Consider the following 18,066-nt stretch of genomic DNA (forward strand, 5'->3'; position numbering starts at 1 on the left):
CAGCACAGCTCAAGTTAGTAAGTGTAAGCAATGTGTAGGGGAGCCAATTCAATCTGCCTAGTGGTATACCTCTTTAAGCAGTGCCAACCTTATGTAAGCAGGTGTGCCCATAGCTTAGCCTTTTCAAAACTGGCCAATCATGGGAAAGTATGGGAAATTGGCCATATTTAAACCCCACGGGTGGGAAAGCTTCTCATAACTGGTTGTAGCTTCCTACTGCAGGCAGAATGGTTGGTGTGGGTGAAGGCATTCAATTTTGAGCACAGCGCTGGGGCATCCAGGAGTCAAAAATCATGGTATGGCTCCTGGTAAAACACCATGAGCAGAGAATACTGCAGGGCCAGTACCAGGGCTCACAGTATAAAATGAAGGCCTGGGACAGTCTCGCCTGTGACCTCACCAGTGCCACAGATATCCCCTGGACTGCTGAGCAGGTCAGGCACCACCATACTAACCTGAAGCAGTAGAGGGGGGATGTACTGGAACGGTGGATCCAGGAGTCTTGGCAGATGCCCAGTGGCCCAGTACTAAGTACCCATTCTACTAAGTAGTAAATAATTGCCTGGCTTGTGTATACTATGGATAGGTATAGCTAAATATCACTGTATTTCTCTGACAGCTGCAGATGAGCGGGCTGTGAACCAGAAAGCCCATGATGCTAGGTTGCAAAGACTGTGTCATGAGACAGGTTAGCAATTAGTCTGCATGTACTATCATAACAAATAAATATAAGAGCCTTAGAAAGTGTTGTAACAGTAGAAATAAATGTGTAATAGTCTGTGAATAAAAGTATAACCCCTAAAGTGCTTCTGTTTACTCTTCTTTCATATGTTGGGGAACCGTTGCATACTATAAATAGTACTGCTGTATCTTAAGCAGTGTCACCCACACTGTGGTATGCATATAACATGTGTATGAAGACCTGCATAACAATGTTGGAAGTGCCAAGAGGTCAGTCATATTGTACAAGTGAGGGAGACTTAGAAAACAGTTGAAAGCTTGACACCAATTCCTTGATAGCACAGTGTACTGTCATGTTAGCTATAATGGTTTGTCACACACAGCAGGGGTTTGAATCCTGGGAATGCTACTAAGTTGTATGCATAAGCATACCCCACAACTGTACAGATTTTGTTACAATGTTCATATAGAAAGCTGTATGCATAATCACACCCAACAACTGCACAGAATTTGCTAGAATGTTCAAATTGAAAGTTGTATGCACATTCATACCCCACAACTGTTCCAATCTGTCCAGCATGCCCAGATAAATGGCCCATATTACCAGCCTGGTATCCTATTCCCCTGAAAAATCAATTTGATTATCCAAGAAATGTAGGCAGCTGTTAATGACTTATAACTGATAGTCAAACGTGTACATAGTCATAGAATGTATATGAAAACAAACCTGTCATTCTAGCACCTCACTCAAAGTATATGACAGCAATTCTCAACATATGTTGCATTAACACTTGCATCTTGTCATGCCTGTATGTAAGACACAGGTCATGTATATAATAATCTATAAACATACTGGTGTACAATATAAGGCCATTGGGTAGTGTAATAATACATATAAGGAAAACATCACTGCAGTGACTAAGAATGTTGTGAAAACTGCAAGGATATATTAGTTGTTAATTGAACTCTTTCTCTCATCCCTACCATATGTGCAAAATAACCCAATGACACTCCTCAATTGGTATGTGTGCACTCCAAACGTTTGTTGGGACATATGTCCTAATGGTTTACAAATATTTACATTTGTTTCTATGCATATGCCATGTTAAAATACACCCATATTGGTGGCCTGTTGCCATCAATGAAACCTGCATGATCTTGTAATGACCACTGTTGTTCCATATATACATGTGTTCTGCTTGCTCTGCAACTGTGTTAAATCTGGTATTTTGGGTTAATGGGAATACCTATGTATGCTGTTATAACTAATCCAAATTCTGTTGACTGTTACTACCCCATATCTGTCATAAACCTGCGATCACATAGCTCGTATGGGAAGGCCGGTCCCAGTGGACCCACCTGTCCCACCTCAGCTGGCCATGGCACCGGGCACCAGCACATCTGGGGCCCAACCTGGGACCTTCTCCTCTGTGGGCTCTGTGCCACCTTCGGGTGGAACCACTGCAGGGGATGGGGCTCGCCCCCCCTCGGAGTGGGCGTGGAGGGGAACCTGTCACCTGTCAACAGGTGTGGGCCGTGGTGCATAGGGAGCTCGATCTGGAGTATCGAGAGTGGCTATGCCAGCTTGAGAGCTGAGTGGCGCTATTAGAGGGTGAGCCTGCCCCTCCTACACAGCCCCCAGCACAGCCACCTTTGGGGCCGTGAAGGTGCAGTGGTGACTGCCCATGAGTGGAGACCTCAGTCCCACTGTTTCCAGTTGGGGGCTCATGGGCTTGCAACTTCCAAACACCCCTCCCCATCCAAGGTGTTTACCCCCCACATGTGTCATATACCGGTCCTGTATGTGTCTCGTTTGTCTTGTCTATTAAACTACCCAACCTACCTCCCCAAATATATCTACTACCCCTCCCCAACATCCCACTCTCACCTGAAAAAAGGGCAATCTGTTCCCACAAAAAATCTCACCCCATACATAGCTGTCCATTTTGCATACGCGTCCACTGGATACATGTAATCTGGTTTAATTGGCATCTCAATGAATATATATGTTGTCCTTACCCCTCTCCCAGGGGTTTGATGGTCCAAATGTACCTGCAAATTTAGTGTATATGCACAGCTGTTGCTGTAGAAGAAATGGGCAGCTATGGACCTTTCCTATACTCTTCCTGCAGATGCCTAGCTATTTTCCCTACTGTCTTTCTCTCTTTGTGCCCCTTTTTTCACCACTTTCCTATCAACCCCTTTTTCTTTTCTTTTAACGAAATTAGAGTGAGGGTAAGCAGCAGTAAGCACTTTTAAGCAGACGTCATCAGGTTTGCGCGGGTTTGCATGATAGTAAGCTATGCCAACACAGGCTGAGAAATACCTTAGCTAGATGACTATGGGAAAACATAAGTGGAGGTTGGCAGTGATTGCCATTGCACAAACTTGGGCAAACCCGCTTACAACTGCTTTAAAGAGCCTTAATCACTCTGTATCCAATGTCCCTTGTTCTGCCCAGCAACAAAATAAACTGCCTTTCCAAAGTTCGAACCAGGAACCTGGGCTCCATACACAAACTGATTTACCACTAAACCATGGCAGACATACATAACCTAATGTTTTCACAAACATATCATCCAGCACAATCAGTCAACAGTACAGGAAATGTATCAATATCATACCACACAACCTGTTGATGCAAGAAGTCTGGACAAAGTATGCCTCACTGTGGGTACAACTAGGGATATATGTCAACTAATGCTCTAATACACTTAAAATGTTGCTAGTTACACAGTTATATGTATTAGAACACATATGTAGGAGATGAAGTCCGAAACACAACAGTGTTGGCACTAGTTACTGACTTCATTGCTGCGATCGTCCATGTCAGTTGCCAAGAGAATGAGGTACAGGCCAAAATATGAGTCGAACATGCATCGACATATGGATAGACATATATCTGTAAATGTAGACAGATTGACAGCTATATGTAGATATATATATATTTATGTATGACTCACAAATAATCATATAACATCAATTGTATATAGATACATATGTTCATATGTATGTATATATATATATATATATATATATATATATATATATATATATATATATATATGTGTGTATATATATATATATATATATATATATATATATATATATATATATATATATATATATATATATATATATATATGTGTGTGTGTGTATATCTATATATAGATGTATATATATATATATATATATATATATCTATATACAGATGTATATATATATATCTATATATAGATGTACATATATATCTATATGTAGATACATATATATATAGATAGATAAAGCTATATGAGATATATATATATATATATATATATATATATAGGTACATACACATGTACACAGACAAAATCTGTTAGTAAGTAGCCATACATATATAAGTAGTGTGGAAGTACAGGGTGCAAAGTATATCCCTCATCCACAAGCCCTGTAACTGCCACCTGTGAAGTGTGTAGTGTGGCAACCATTCCCACAAATGAGAATACTGACATTAAACATGTACCCACCCACAATTCAAAGGTCATGACACGACACACAGGTATGCATACACAGATGACCTTTATTTGTATACTATACAATAATGTATGCCAGTACTTACACCATATAAGGTTTGAAATATGTAATCACTAATGAATGCAAGGCCCAAACAAAGCAGTAGATGCAAGCAATGTGGATATGTACTATACTATGCTGTCTAGGCCAAGGCCTGCAATTAGTACAACAGTAGAAAGAGGATTTACCTTCAAGATATGTAACAATCAACAATTACAGATGTAGTTCAGCAGCCATCAATTATACCCTGTAGTCAAGCCCTAGGGGGAAAAGCAGCCCTTGTGTTAATGTCACAGTATCTTGTACATAACATTGCTTAACTTAACATCTCACTATCACACTGAATGACCCTCATCTTAACAGTTATATTTTATTTATTTATTTATTTATTTTACATTTGTTTACCGGGCTAGTCCAACTGGATATATGTCCATTTTCAGTGGAGGCCCGGGGAGAAAAGCTCCACTACATACTACTTAACAATATCAAGACATACATGAATATACAAAAATAGGAAAAAAAAACATATGCAATAAACCTGCAAACAGGTTGTATAGACTTTTGAGTAGAATCTAAATCTTAGGATGGTAAAAAAAGGAAAGATGAAGAACATTAAATACTCTGTTAGAGTTTATAGATAAGAAGAAAGAGAAAGGTTGTTAAGGAATCAGATAAAAATGGAAAAAAAGAGATAGCTAACCTGGGTTATTACATGAACATAGCCAATGGTTATTTAGGAAGAATTTTAGTTTAGTTTGAAATAGGGAGAGTGAAGTTAGGATTGTAAGGTCTTGTGGTAACTTGTTCCATATTTTGCCAAATGAGTTGGAAAATGTGGAGTCACCTGCTGAGTTTTTGGATCGGGAGGTTTGGACCAGTATTTTGTTGGTGGAGCGTAGGTACCTCTGATTGTTATAGGGTGTTATGAGGGTGGAGAGTATTGGAGTGTTGTCGGGGTGATGTAGGGCATTATGGGCAATAGTGAGTTGATAGTATTGTATGAGGTGTGGTAGTTCCAGCCACCCAAGTTTTTTAATATTTAAACAATGATGAGTTCTATATGGAGAGGCAGTTGCAAATCTGGCAATGTTATTATATGATGTAGTGAGTTTGTTAAGATTATGTTTAGAAAGATTTGTGTATATGGAGGAAGCATATAAAAGGGTTGAGATTAAGTGGGTTCTAGCTATTGTAGTTCTGGCTTCAGGAGTAAGAAAATATTTGATTCTGTAGAGAGAGCCTAGTTTTCTGTTGGTAGATTTTATTGTAAGGTTAATATGGTTGTCAAATTTTAATTGATTGTCAGTAGTAATACCCAAGAGTTTTGTTGTTTGGTCAGGAGAGATAATGGTCCCATTATCAGATGTCAGCATAAAATGGATAGAGGAAGACAAGTGGGTGGGTGAAAAGAGCAAGAGTTTGGTTTTCTTGGGGTTGAGGAGAAGACCATGATTAGAGAACCATTGCTCTATAGTTGTGAAGGTTTTTTGTGTGAGAGAGTGAAGTTCTGTCTGTGTTGAGGCTGAGCAAATGATGGTAGTGTCATCTGCATATTGAATGCAAGTTGTTAGTGGAGTAGCTAGATGAAGTTCATTAATGAAAATGGAGAACAATAGAGGACCTAAAATAGAGCCCTGAGGGACTCCTATAGTGGTGGGGAGAAGATCAGAGAGTTGGTTGTCCCATAGAACTGCTTGTTTACGGTTGTCTAGATAAGATGTGAACCAGCTTAAGGCAGGATTATCTAGAGAGAAAGACTTTAAACGATGGAGAAGAAGTTGGTGATTGACCATGTCAAAGGCTTTGGACAGGTCTACGAAGAATGCCGAAGGAGGAGGAGTATTGTTGCGGTTTTTGTTAATTGAGTCGATGAAGGATAGTAAGGCTGTGCTAGTACTATGGTATGGTCAAACCCCGTGTTGGCAATTAGCCAGGAGATTATAGTTTAGTAGGTGATTTAGTAACTGTTTGTGGATACATTTCTCCATAATTTTTGCAAAAGGAGATAGTAACGCTATAGGGCGGTAGTTAGAATACTCAGTAGAGTCACCTCCTTTGAAAAGAGTGATAATATAAGAGATTTTCCAGACTGATGGAATTGTACTTTCTTTTATTGTCCTGTTAATAAGTATAGAGATGGGGTATGCTAAGGCTTTTGCACCTAGTTGGAGGTATTCTGCTGGTAATCTGTCGGCAGAGGGGGTCGTAGGTTTTAGTTTATGAAGTAAGGACAGTATATGAGAAGTGGGTATGGGTTTAAGGTGAAATGGGGGGGGATAGAGCTAGGTGTAAATAGTTTGGAGGTATCTGGGCTTTGTTGATTAGCTAACTTTAGTATGGCTGAAGTGAAGAAAGTGTTAAAGGCATTAGCTGTTTGTAAGGGGCAGTCGGGGTTAGAGCCAGATGGGTTTGGTGTGGCAACTTTGCCAGGGGATAATAGTTTATTGATAGAGGACCAAAATTTATGTGGGTGGTGAAGTGAAGATTGCTGAAGCTGAGTATAGAAGTTCTTTTTATCCTGTATGATGGCTTTTTTCGTCATATTTCTCTGTTGTCTAAAAGTGACATTATCAGTTAAGCTTTTTGTGGTTTGCCATTTAGCCCAGGCTTTATTCCTACTTAAGATTAGTTTCTTAGTGTTATTTGAGAGCCATTGGGCTGTTTTAGATTTGACACGCATAGAACGCATTGGGGCATGATGTTCAAGGATAGTGAGAAAGGTATTATTAAAGTGAATAACTGCTTCATCTATTGGGAGAGATTTAAGAGGTGACCAGTTGACTAGCATGAGTTCATTTTGAAACTGGTTGAGGTCAAAATATTTCTTACTACGGAATGATCTGACTTGGATGGGGACAATAGTACTAATTTTATGCCTAATAATGTACGTAAGGGAGTGATCACTGAGGTCATCTGGGAGAGTTCCTGTTGTATATTTTTGCTGAGGACTATTTGTTAATATCCAGTCAAGTATACTTTCTTTATTATTAAGTTTGTTTATTCTAGTTGGGGAGTTGATTATTTGAGAGAAGCCATGCAGGTTAATAAGGGTGGCTGAATTAGTATGTTTACATAAGTTCCAGTCAATGTTAAAATCCCCTAAGAGTATTGTTTCTTGAGGGTGATTTAGTGAGAGCCAGTTTAATAGGTCTTCTAATATGGTTGGATTTTTACCTGGGGAAGATAGGTACAGATAATATTTAATGTTTTCTGTGGGTTGAGTTGCAGTTTTGTAATAATTATTTCAATACTAGCGTCAGATGGAAGGTTATGATTTGTTTTACTTATCTGCAGTCCAGTTTTATAGAGTGTAGCAACCCCACCACCTTTTTTGTTTAAGCGGTCTTGTCTTAGGATGTTGTAGCCTAGGGGAATAATCTCATTGTCTTTTATTGTAGGTTTGAGCCATGTTTCAGTTAGACAGAGAATATCGAACTGTTGGACATCTAGAAGGGCATGAATTTGTGGTATTTTATTACAAATGCTTCGTATATTTAGTTGGGCAATTGATAGTGATTTGGGGGGTTTAGTAGATAGTGTTGTGTTTCTTTTGAATGGGTGACATTTAGTGGGAATTGGGGAGGGGTTTGGACCAGGGTTGGGGTGGATATCTCCATCTATTAATGAGCAAAATAATATAGGGTTGAAGAGTTGAGGGGGGTTGCAGTAGTAGTTAGGAAGTTTTTTAAGGTTGTAGATAAAGTATTTAATGTGAGAAAGGCGGTGGTATTTACGTTGAAGATAGGAGGTTTTGTGGATGGTATTGAGAAAGTTTATAGATAAGGCTGGGGGAGATGTTTGGGTATGTCTGCTTGGGATTATAAGAGTAAAGGGTAGGGGTTGTTCATAGAAGGTTAAGAGATAGGTAGAGGTGAGAGTAGTTAGGAAAGTTAGTAAAAGCAAATGTTGAGTATGATTAGGCATGTTAAGAGGGCCTGTGCAGGGATGTCAGTGAGTGTATTAAAGGAAGGTTGGTCAGGGAGTGGGAGAGGGAAACTATATAGTAGGGGGTCTGGATGAGTATAGGATATGATTGACTGTGATAAAAGAGGGGTGTGTCTTTGAGGGAAATCAATTTGAAGATAGTAGAGGTGGGTGGGGGTGGGGCGGAGTATAGGATGTGATTGGTTGTAAAGAAAGAGGGGTGTATCTTTGAGGGGGATAAATGTAGAGGTGCTAGGGGCGGGTGGAATTTGGGGGCAGGGAGGGGAGCGGAGTGAGCCCGAAGGGCGAACGGAGCGGGAAGACACAAATACTTTTGTGTGGCACAGAAAAAAAAAACAATCAGTAAAGTGTGGAAACAGCAGGTAGGTTTGAACCAGGTCTATGTGTATATGTAGTGTAACCTAGTAAAAAGTAGCCTAAGTGTATGTGTAGTAAAGAATAATTAAATTAAAGCTATGGTAATGTACAGATTTGGGGTATTGGAGTTAAACAGAGGGGTGATAGGCAAGGTCCAGAGAGCAAGAGAAAGTACAGAGGTTAGACATAAAAGAAAAAGAACGATATGGGGGAGTTAGAAAAGAAGACAGAAGAGAGTAAACCAGATAGTAGAAGGATGCCACTTAGTGGCCAAAGGAATAATTACAACAGTTATACAGGTGGGAAAGGGGTAATCGTAGTAGTAATAAGGCAGAAAGAGTTTAGCTAAAAGAGATAGAAGTTACAAAAAAAAGGTGAGAGGAGACTAATGGAAGAGGGTCTAGATTAGAATAGTGATGGGGACTGGGGATATTGGCTGCTGGCAGTCCTGGGCAGGTAGCTGGAGTAGGGTACACTGGTCAGAAAGTTTGTATTTAAACATTTATCAATGACATACTTCCACAGTTTGTTGGAAAGCTAAACCAAGGTTGGAGAGTTGTGTTTCAGTAGCCAGAGGTTCAGGTCTTCCTGGAGGGCTGAGGCAGAGGTGTAGTTTTGTGGGGTCCACTTAGTCAAACTACTAGAATAGCAGAGAAGAAAGAAGAAGATAGTAAGGCAAAATGGAGTAAAATATTTGATAGCAATTGTCAGTTATAAACAATGTAAACTTAAACAGAAAATTCTAAACACTAATATACCTAGGATTAAATTGCTGGTTAGAAAAACAGCTATTAGGTATTCACAATGAAAATGTTACAGCAGCAGTATGAGTAAGCATTCACAATGAAAGTGTTACAGCAGCAGTATGAGTAAGCATAATTACAGTCAGAAATTACAAATGTGAGATTTAACTCAAATAAAAGCAGGAAGGGGGCTGTGCTTTAAATGGCTATAAAAGAATAGTAGCGCAGCTAAACCAGGCTATCAGACATGTATATAAAAAAGACTCAGAATGCTTGCAGTGAATCTTCAGTGAAATAGTTTACCTGAATAACTTCAGCATCTAAAAAGGCACCAACTGAGGGATAGCGCTATGCGTACAAGGTAAAGGTATGACTGGTACATTCCTCGTACAAGCTTAAAGCACAGAGACCGGTAGGGATAAGTAAGATCATAAGCAATACCTAGACAGCGTAACTACGATGTTCCACACTTAAAGTACTAACCAAATATGCAGACAGCTACTTTTATAAGGTGTACATAGTCTATAATACTAGCAATGCTTTCAAACAGAAAATCCAGAGAACGCTAAGGCCGACAGAGTAATTAATAGCGCAATATTCCGACCTTTAGTTTGGGATGCGAAGCACACTATAAACACATCAGTCCATCATCAGCGAGATGCTAAGGCCAAAAAGAGCAATTAATAGCACAATATGCCGCCCTTTAGTTCGGGATAAAAAGCACGCTAAAAACACATCAGTTCTACACCAGCGAGATGTAGTATAAAGGAAGCAAAGGCAACGCAGAAGCAATGAGCAGTTACAAGTGGTTCAGTAACAAGTTAGCGATGCTAACAGATGAGTTAGAATATTAATATTTCCAGCAATAAACAGATGCAAGTGGTTCAGTACCAGGTTAGCGACGCTAACAGACAAGTTACAACATTATTATTGCCAGCAATAAATAGTTGCAAGTGGTTCAGTAACAAAATAGCAACGCTAACAGACAAGTAAGAGTAGTAATATTTCCACATTCAAACTTGCAAACACGAGTGTATAAGCAGGTTCAAAAGCTCATCATAGTTACACAGCATCAATAGTAATCATTTACTAAAATGAAAAATAGAGACAGTAATAAATCACTTAATGCAATAAGCTGTATAACATCTTACTTTGGGTTACAATCCAGCACCAGGCTCGGGGCGCACAACAGCCAAACTGTTTGGGGTAAAGAAAAGATGGTGCCCAGAGAGATAGGAATATATTTATAGGGTAGCGTAGAGAGTTTGGGGGAGGGTTTGGAAGGAGGAGCACAGGTACAGGTCTTAGGCGGGAAATATGGGTAAAGGAGAGTAGTTGAAAACAGAGAGGGGGTTGACTACAGAAGTGGGAGGGGTGTAGTGTTGCAAGCAGAGGTGAGATAAGTGTGTGAGAGGAGGGAGAGGGGAAAATAGGTGGGGTACAGCGTCTAAAGGAAAAAACAGTATAAAATACTTTTGTGTGGCACAGAAAAAAACAATCAGTAAAGTGTGGAAACAGCAGGTATGTTTGAACCAGGTCTATGTGTATATGTAGTGTAACCTAGTAAAAAGTAGCCTAAGTGTATGTGTAGTAAAGAATAATTAAATTAAAGCTATGGTAATGTACATATTTGGGGTATTGGAGTTAAACAGAGGGGTGATAGGCAAGGTCCAGAGAGCAAGAGAAAGTACAGAGGTTAGACATAAAAGAAAAAGAACGATATGGAGGAGTTAGAAAAGAAGACAGAATGGAGTAAACCAGATAGTAGAAGGATGCCACCTAGTGGCCAAAGGAATAATTACAACAGTTATACAGGTGGGAAAGGGGTAATCGTGGTAGTAATAAGGCAGAAAGAGTTCAGCTAAAAGAGATAGAAGTTACAAAAAAAAAGGTGAGAGGAGACTAATGGAAGAGGGTCTAGATTAGAATAGTGATGGGGACTGGGGATATTGGCTGCTGGCAGTCCTGGGCAGGTAGCTGGAGTAGGGTACACTGGTCAGAAAGTTTGTATTTAAACATTTATCAATGACATACTTCCACAGTTTGTTGGAAAGCTAAACCAAGGTTGGAGAGTTGTGTTTCAGCAGCCAGAGGTTCAGGTCTTCCTGGAGGGCTGAGGCAGAGGTGTAGTTTTGTGGGGTCCACTTAGTCAAACTATTCCACAGTTTGTTGGAAAGCTAAACCAAGGTTGGAGAGTTGTGTTTCAGTAGCCAGAGGTTCAGGTCTTCCTGGAGGGCTGAGGCAGAGGTATAGTTTTGTGGGGTCCACTTAGTCAAACTATTCCACAGTTTGTTGGAAAGCTAAACCAAGGTTGGAGAGTTGTGTTTCAGTAGCCAGAGGTTCAGGTCTTCCTGGAGGGCTGAGGCAGAGGTGTAATTTTGTGGGGTCCACTTAGTCAAACTATTCCACAGTTTGTTGGAAAGCTAAACCAAGGTTGGAGAGTTGTGTTTCAGTAGCCAGAGGTTCAGGTCTTCCTGGAGGGCTGAGGCAGAGGTGTAGTTTTGTGGGGTACACTTAGTCAAACTATTCCACAGTTTGTTGGAAAGCTAAACCAAGGTTGGAGAGTTGTGTTTCAGTAGCCAGAGGTTCAGGTCTTCCTGGAGGGCTGAGGCAGAGGTGTAGTTTTGTGGGGTCCACTTAGTCAAACTATTCCACAGTTTGTTGGAAAGCTAAACCAAGGTTGGAGAGTTGTGTTTCAGTAGCCAGAGGTTCAGGTTTATAACCCTGAAAAGGTATCATAGCCTAGGTTAATGGCATTGACCCCCCCCATAAAAGGCTGTACAAGGACAAGGAACACTGTGTACCACACACTTGCCTCTGGAATGTACAAGGCCACATATGTGTTCTCCAGCTGTTGCCCCCATATATATGGACTTGGCCCAACAGTTGGTGTGGGAGTCCATGACATGACTGGGATGATAGCAGTAATGATAGCAGTAAATTATGATAGGCCATTACCTAACAACCCCTTTCTGTATCACAGCAGGACAAACACTGGCATATATGTGGAGGACAGAGGCAGGAACATAGGGCCATATTTGTATTATTGCTGTTACATACCCTGGACATTGCTGGTGTTACATGATTCATTGCAGCATACCCTTATGCAGGAATATGGACATTAAAACATAAATGGATGTAGCCATGTACTAATAGCACTCAACAGACAGAATGCCACTGATATATCTGGGACAATACCTGTGTGGTGCACAGACCAAACTAACAGCCAATCCCGCTGGTATCATATGGATAGGGCCACAGCTGAGAGCAATACAGATAGACAACATTCCATGCAAAAGTACTATATACACAGAAACCCTGTAAGACCAGCAAGATACAATGCACACAACAACACTACTCACGCTGTCTGTAGGTCTGCAACCTTACCCAAATGTGTACTTGGCCTGTGTCTGCAGGTTCTGCTGTAAGAGGTATTGCTACCTGCTGTCTGTAACACTAATGTCCACACACAGGAAGGATGTCATCCATACTGGAAAGGTGAAGGGACAATGCCCACAGAAGTCAGCAATTTAAAGTACAGGGTTGCCATGACAGTGGTTATCTGAAGTACTACACAGCAGGCTGCATGCAATTAGCAACTGGTGGACACTGACTGGTAAAGAGGCCACCACCTGATCATGTGCAATACCAACAGAAGCATGCTGCAATCTATTCAAACCAGCTAAATCACTCTATTGGAAAGACTGAGAGAGAAAGAGAGAGAGAAAAAGAAAAAAAAAAAACTTTAATAAAAGTAACAAAGCTCAGGATTGTGTTACAGTGGAAAAGACATAAAAGGTACGTGAAAAGATATGCATTTACCTGCATGTAGTATATGGCATAGACTTATAGGATATATAATGTGAAAGGATGTATATGTGCCATCAGTACTTGTTCCTGCAATGATGTTCTGCTCATCATCTGCTCTAGACAATAGTGTCAGTCCCTGTGGGCAGTGGGACATACCTGTCGACTGTGCAGAGCAGCAGTGAATGGCAAAGATGTGACCCATGATATCTGTGTTCTGTACTTTACTGTGGCCAATGGCTGGTGGGGGTATTAATACTGCCATGATAGAAACATGGGTGTGAGACCACACCACCTGCAGGACAGTCATGTTAAAGTGTAGCATAGCATACCCAACTGCCATAGTAGTATAATATGCTTATCTAAAATCTGTCACCACATATACCACCCTAATGTCAGTCTGTGTTCACATGTGACACCTGTCTGTGTTGCAGCAAGGCAGAACAGTCCAGCTGTGAAGTAAAGTGTGGACCAGATGTTTGTACGCACCCCACATACAGATACATATATGTGTGATACATATTCACAGCTGTGTATGTCTACAGAACCTTGGACGGTTATACATATATATATATATATATATATATATATATATATATATATATATATATGTATATAAATAACACATAATGATATCTAAACATATATGCACATATGTATATACATACATATATATATATATATATATATATACATACATACATACATATATATATATATATATATATATATATATATATATATATATATATATATAAGTTTACCTTTAAAACCACGTATTGCAGAAGGGTGAACGGAACATTTGTGAAAGGCAGTTTGCAAGGTTTGCAAACGCCGAACGGAAAAAGGTTCAAATGTCTCCGTCCAGCAAGAGGATAGGCCCACAGTAGTGAGCTATGCAGACAGACTGCATTCCAAGGTACACTAGTATGTACACACACACACATGCACACACACACACACATACACACACACACACACACACACACACACACACACACACACACACACACACACACACACACACACACACACACACACCCTGTAACACCAGTACTATGCAAAGCATAACACAACTCTACTCACAGTCTGTCTGTAGTTCCTGATCCTCCTGCAAATATGTGGCCGTTCTGAGTGTGCAGGTTCTCCTGTAAGAGGTATTGCTACCTGCTGTCTGTAACACTGATGTCCACACGCAGGAAGGATGTCCATCACACAGGAAATGTAAAGGGACCACGCCCACATGCTGTAGGGATTTGTAGTTGGTGGTTGCCATGACAGTGGTAATTGGAAGTAGTACACATGTGCAATTTTATATATACATATATATGGCTATCTGTATATGTATACATACATATATTTCCACCATATGTCCTAGACTTGAAGTGTAGCCCTACTCCAGCCCCTACAGTCCCAAAGTCGTAGTGCAAGGGGATGTCAGGTATGTATAGCAGGTATATTACTAGACTGTTGCTACTGTTATTGTGATTGTCTTTACAGACATGGTGTGTGTGGAACATCTGCTTATGACATGTGTGCCATTGGCTACTGAAAGACATCCTAAGGAAATAATTGTAAAGTACTGCTGCTAGCATGTAATTCCCCTGTGAAATGCAGCAGAGATATTGGCCACTATATGTGGAACTTCGACACACCCTGTACAGTCCAGAGGTATGCACATAATCCCTTAGAGCACAACATGTGTATCAGGCCTGACAATATGGATGTAGACAGCCATGTAGATGGGTATAACACATAACAACTGGTATACATTTGGCACCATAGGTGTTGGATTCATACACTCTTGTCTGGCTTGGCACAATGACTGCTGGTATAGGGGTGCCATGGACACATACTACCCACTAGATATTGGCATACATCTGTACAGCATCCCACTGCTCTGTCTGACATACATGACTTTTAAGGGAGGCCCAGCAGCAGTACATCTGGCATGTATCTGCACATGACATCCCACTGGTTAAGTACACTAAGCTGCTAGGCATGTAACAATGCACTGTGCAGGCTACAGGCAGACTGGCTCAACACTGGCCTACATCTTGTATGGCAGAATGCACATGTACCTGCATATATAGCAGGCTCAACAGCCATGTCATAGCACAGAGTAAGATACACCTGTGTGACAGTGCATAACCACAACAAATGTGAACACAGCCACAGCCACATATGGTAAGCTAGCATAATATTACAGTATATGGACTATCTGTCCTACACCATCCTCATATGTGTCACTCACAGACTGACCCTACATATACTGGGCTGCTACACAGTTTGGTCTGATGGCTGTCTGTGGTATGGGACATGTGTGTGTATGGCCCTACAAACATGTATGGCAAAACAGTACCATACAGTGAGGCAGCATGTAACATCTGATAGAAAGGGAGCTAAAACAAGAACATCTACCACAGTCTGTACACAAGCTAAAGTACATATTAACAATGTACACACTGCCGACATTCACCATCACTAGATAGCCTTCAGTACTGTACAAACATCCACTGAATGTCCGGCTTATGTCATGCAATATAACCTGTACTGTACATGACATGTGGAGCAATCTGATATATCACTGGCTTGTTATCAGATATGATGACACTATTTATGGTGTACAGCACATATGCACCACTTCATGCACGCAATATGTACAGAGGTTGACAGAGGTGTGTCTGACAGCACATACACAGGGCCAGTATAGACATGTTGCTGTGATAGCCTCATACATTTTCCATTGTAATGGGGTTTGTTGCAACCTATGTCCTATGAGGATATGAAGTCAGTAACTGTCACAGCCTTCACTGCCTACAGACTGCAATCCTCACACTACCTTCTGAATTCCTCAGATAGATGCACTGTGGCTAACACATGAAACCAAAGGCACAACACTGCCCAGTCTGCAGATGACCCTGCAGATGGGGATTCCTCATATACATGGAACTGACATGGCAGGTATTGCGACATGTACAACAGCCATATCCAGACAAACACTGTTAAACCAACAATACTCCGAATACAGTATAGCAGTACTTACAGTCTGTAGTCAGGTCAGGCACATCCCCCTCCTATTTGTTGCCCTCTTTCCACAGTCTATGTTGTTAGATGTAAATCCCCAATCCATCTGAGATGCTGTTGCCAAACAACAGATGTAGTTCCTGCTCACTGTGACTGAAAAGGGCCAACACCACCATGATGTTCCTAGGTATTGGAGTGTGTTTCCATGCAATTGGCTATGGGAATGTTACCGCAGCTGTTCCACATGCAATCAACTGGGGAGGGCTGCAATTTGTGCAGAGGCCATCAGCTGATCATAAGCATCACTTAAAATACACATGCTGCTGCCTAATAAAGGCAGGTGTGGGTCTCCGCATCCACCAGGGAGGGAGTAGGGGAGGCAGATAGAGGCAAATACATGCCAGGGAGGGGTGAGAGAGTAAAACTGAAGCATGTTCGTGTCATACACCTACCAGCACAGGGTATCAAACCACTGAAAACTATGTAGTCCCACCACAGTTCGATGCAGTTATTGGATGCACCACAAGGGTTACTCAGAACATATATGTGATGGTGAGTGACATCTGCAACAGGGATACGGTAGATATAGGGTAGGTGATGTACATGTTCCTGTCTGCATAAACAGGTGCCAGCGTCAATACAGGCACACTCACACAGGGACACACACACATTGACGCACTTGGCAGGGCCAGGAGTGCAACTCATCACTAGTGGGATTGCCGCAACACATCAATGTGCAGGTATCACATGCACCACATGGGTCATACGAAGGTCGTGTGGGCAAAGAGTAGAAGGAGGTGTCAGACATCAGACAGCATGCTTCACTATGCCCTGGGGGATTGTAGTGAGTGTGGATGTGGACATACACACCATACAACACACACACACATGAACACACAGGGTGCCAGTTCTGACATGCATGGGTGCATGTCTGCATGGGTGTGTGTTGGTTAATTGTGCCAGCAGGCTGTACAAGGGTAGGTGATGGGTATACCTTGGCATCAGGCCACAACAATGGTCTGCATTGTGGCTCAGGCCTGTAGTTTCTGCATTTGCTCACACAGGTGGGTATTGCATCCCCCATCCAGTCACCTGAGTGACTATTGTGTGTGGCCAATGCTGTACATCACATGCCATGTATGTGTTCCTTATTCCATGACATAGATGGTGTCTGGGATGTGTACACCTCCCACATGCATGTACAGTGAAATGCGGAACTGTACCTGGGGTGTCTGGCCCATGTTGTTAACACAGATTATCATCAGATGTGCCAGTCTTGCCCACCTGTGGCAGGAACTGGTAATGGGCAGCAGGTTTTCCCTGCACCTACATTGATAGTATGCTAACAGCATTCCCTGATGTCAGTGTCATCTGTCCATGCAGGGCATGTTATTAGGCATGGTATGTCCATTGTGAATCACATGTGAAGGCACCACAGGTGATGCAGGTGTCCATTGGGGAACATGGTGGAGGTGCACTGTCTGCATGTATGTGCATATTGGACAGATGGGTAGGGTGACATGCCCTCTGTAGCCCACTGCTATCACTGCATAGTTACTATCAGTGGCCAATATGCAGTGTACTACCCACATATTGGCTGTTGCCTAGGCACGTGTGTGCGTATGACACATGGGTTGAGTGCGTGCTCTGGGTAATAGTGGGGTTGCTAACTGTGATTGGCTGGCCTTGATGTCACATGTATGGGTATGGCTTTGCACCCCAGCCTCTCAGCTAATTTACATCTGTTATCCCTGTATGTTTGACATTGTGATATATAGTAGGGCCACCATAAAAGAAATAAGCAAAACCCCCTCCACACTCATCTCTATACAGAGATATGAGTTACAAACACACACACCTGTCATGTCTGGGAGAAGAACCCCTACCTAACAAGTTTATTACATTACAGCACTATGCAGTTATAGCACGTGCCGCAGACATTACTGGAGTA

The sequence above is a fragment of the Protopterus annectens genome, chromosome 12.part0 (assembly GCF_019279795.1).
Source record: "Protopterus annectens isolate FY-2018-M chromosome 12.part0, PAN1.0, whole genome shotgun sequence".
Taxonomy (NCBI): domain Eukaryota; kingdom Metazoa; phylum Chordata; order Ceratodontiformes; family Protopteridae; genus Protopterus; species Protopterus annectens.